The following is a 3,857-nucleotide window of genomic DNA, read 5'->3' on the forward strand; positions in this document are numbered from 1 at the left end:
GGCACCCAGTCTAGCAGGAAGAAAGAAGCTCTGAGGAGCTGTACTGAGCGAAAGACTTTTCACTTAGGCAGAAGGCAGCAGGAACAGGAAGTTGTTCTGGGCAAAACAACAGGTTGGTTAGTGCAAAGGTACTTTCCTCGGGGGTGTGTGTGTGTGTGTGTGTGTGTGTGTGTGTGTGTGTTTGCTAAGTTACATCCAACCCTTTGCAACCCCATGGACTGTAGTCCTCCAGGCTCCTCTGTCCATGGGATTCAACATTGAGAGGCTCTCCAAAGCACCTATAAAAGAGACACCTCAACAGGTGCATTTACAATTTTCTACCCCCTAAGATGGTCCTTGGAAACAGAAAATACTGGAGTTTTTCTTCCAGGCAAGAATACTGGAGTGGGTTGCCATGCCCTCCTCCAGGGGATCTTCCTGACGCAGGGATTGAACTTGCCTTGCTTTCATCTCCTGCATTGGCAGGCAGGTTCTTTACCTCCAGCGCCACCTGAGATGGCAGGGGTCTATCAGGTAGTTACCTAACTAGTGCTGATCAGGTGATTTTCTTACCAACTGGTTTACGATTCTGTTTCTGGAAAAGTTGAAACTGTAATTATATCTTGGTTTGATGACGTGGGGTTTAGCATAAGCAACTCTGCTTGGGGCCTGCTCTCAGGTCATGAACAGTTAAAAACCATCCTGAGCACGTGTCAGAGGTGCCTGGATTTGCACAGGCATGTGAATTTCAAAGGTCCCCTATTTCCTCACCTGGAGAGATAAGCCCCTGACTTGATATCCTGAAAAGTGAAAGTGAAGTGAAAGTTGCTCAGTCATGTCTGACCCCATGGACTATACAGTCTGGAGTGGGTTGCCATTCCCTTCTCCAGGGGATCTTCCCAACCCAGGAATCAAACCAGGGTCTCCTGCATTGCAGGCGGATTCTTTACAAATTGAGCTATCAGGAAAGCCCTGATACCCTGAACATCCCACCAACTACTCAGAGGGCTTTTTGAGCCAAGAACCCTTTCCAGTACAACAAGCACTCTTCTCACTTGCGAAGAAGGCATCTAATTGTCAAGTTGGCAGCAAAGCCTTCAAGTCACTGCTTTTGTTCAGTGGTATTTGTAGAACCTATTTGTAGATGCAAACTTGCCCTTTTGCTCTTGCCTTTTGAGAGACAGACAGGGTTGCTCTCCCATCAAAATCAACTCTTCTTTCCCCATCTACCTTCCAGTGACATTCCTTGGCATTAATCATAATCTAAAACCCCACCCTTCTCGCCAGCCCTGGAAATACTTGGTAGCTAGCCCTAAATTCAGGAGTCCTTTTTTTAAAATTTAAATTTATTTATTTTAATTGGAGGCTAATTACTTTACAATATTGTATTGGTTTTACAATCAGTTCAGTTCAGTTCAGTCACTCAGTCATGTCTGACTCTTTGCCACCCCATGAATCGCAGCACGCCAGGCCTCCCTGTCCATCACCATCTCCCGGAGTTCACTCAGACTCACATCCATCGAGTCAGTGATGCCATCCAGTCATCTCATCCTCTGTCGTCCCCTTCTCCTCCTGCCCCCAATCCCTCCCAACAACAGAGTCTTTTCCAATGAGTCAACTCTTTGCATTAGTTGGCCAAAGTACTGGAGTTTCAGCTTTAGCATCATTCCTTCCAAAGAAATCCCAGGGCTGATCTCCTTCAGAATGGACTGGTTGGATCTCCTTGCAGTCCAAGGGACTCTCAAGAGTCTTCTCCAACACCACAGTTCAAAAGCATCAATTCTTCGGCACTCAGCCTTCTTCACAGTCCAACTCTCACATCCATACATGACCACAGGAAAAACCATAGCCTTGACTAGATGGACCTTAGTCAGCAAAGTACTGTCTCTGCTTTTGAAAATGCTGTCTAGGTTGGTCACAAATTTTCTTCCAAGGAGTAAGTGTCTTTTAATTTAATGGCTGCAATCACCATCTGCTGTGATTTTGGAGCCACAAAAAATAAAGTCTAACACTGTTTCCACTGGTTCCCCATCTTTTTCCCATGAAGTGATGGGACCAGATGCCATGATCTTTGTTTTCTGAATGTTGAGCTTTAAGCCAACTTTTTCACTCTCCACTTTCACTTTCACCAAGAGGCTTTTTAGTTCCTCTTCACTTTCTGCCATAAGGGTGGTGTCATCTGCATATCTGAGGTTATTGATATTTCTCCTGGCAATCTTGATTCCAGCTTGTGTTTCTTCCAGTCCAGCGTTTCTCATGATGTACTCTGCATAGAAGTTAAATACGCAGGGTGACAATATACAGCCTTGACATACTCCTTTTCCTATTTGGAACCAGTCTATTGTTCCATGTCCAGTTCTAACTGTTGCTTCCTGACCTGCATACAGATTTCTCAAGAGGCAGGTCAGGTGGTCTGGTATTCCCATCTCTTTCAGAATTTCCCACAGTGTCTTGTGATCCACATAGTCAAAGGCTTTGGCATAGTCAATAAAGCAGAAATAGATGTTTTTCTGGAACTATCTTGCTTTTCAATGATCCATCAGATTTTGGCAATTTGATCTCCGGTTCCTGTGTCTTTTCTAAAACCAGCTTGAGCATCAGGAAGTTCAAGGTTCATGTATTGCTGAAGCCTGCCTTGGAGCATTTTGAGCATTACTTTACTAGCATGTGAGATGAGTGCAATTGTGCGGTAGTTTGAGCATTCTTTGTCATTGCCTTTGTTTGGGATTGGAATGAAAACTGACCTTTTCCAGTCCTGTGGCCACTGCTGAGTTTTCCAAATTTGCTGGCATATTGAGTGCAGCACTTTCACAGCATCATCTTCCAGGATTTGAAACAGCTCAACTGGAATTCCATCACCTCCATGAGCTTTGTTCATAGTGATGCTTTCTAAGGCCCACTTGACTTCACATTCCAGGATGTCTGGTTCTAGATGAATGATCACACCATCGTGATTATCTGGGTCATGAAGATCCTTTTTGTACAGTTCTTCTGTGTATTCTTGCCACCTGTTCTTAATATCTTCTGCTTCTGTTAGGTCCATACCATTTCTGTCCTTTATCGAGCCCATCTTTCCATGAAATGTTCCCTTGGTATCTCTAATTTTCTTGAAGAGATCTCTAGTCTTTCCCATTCTGTTCTTTTTCTCTATTTCTTTGCATTGATCGCTGAAGAAGACTTTCTTATCTCTTCTTGCTATTCTTTGGAACTCTGCATTCAGATGCTTATATCTTTTCTTTTCTCCTTTGTTTTTTGCCTCTCTTCTTTTCGCAGCTATTTGTAAAGCCTCCCCAGACAGCCGTTTTGCTTTTTTGCATTACTTTTCCATGGGAATTGTCTTGATCCCTGTCTCCTGTACAATGTCACGAACCTCATTCTATCTATCAGGCACTCTATCTATTAGATCTAGGCCCTTAAATCTATTTCTCACTTCCACTGTATAATCATAAGGGATTTGATTTAGGTCATACCTGAATGGTCTAGTGGTTTTCCCGACTTTCTTCAATTTAAGTCTGAATTTGGTAATAAGGAGTTCATGATCTGAGCCACAGTCAGCTCCCGGTCTTGTTTTTGTTGACTATATAGAGCTTCTCCATCTTTGGCTGCATAGAATATAATCAATCTGATTTCGGTTTTGACCATCTGGTGATGTCCATGTGTAGAGTCTTCTCTTGTGTTGTTGGAAGAGGGTGTTTGCTCTGACCAGTGCATTTTCTTGGCAAAACTCTATTAGCCTTTGCCCTGCTTCATTCCACATTCCAAGGCCAAATTTGCCTGTTACTCCAGGTGTTTCTTGACTTCCTACTTTTGCATTCCAGTCCCCTATAATGAAAAGGACATCTTTTTTGGGTGTTAGTTCTAAAAGGTCTTGTAGGTCT

This window comes from Capra hircus (genome assembly GCF_001704415.2).
Source record: "Capra hircus breed San Clemente chromosome X unlocalized genomic scaffold, ASM170441v1, whole genome shotgun sequence".
Classification (NCBI taxonomy): domain Eukaryota; kingdom Metazoa; phylum Chordata; class Mammalia; order Artiodactyla; family Bovidae; genus Capra; species Capra hircus.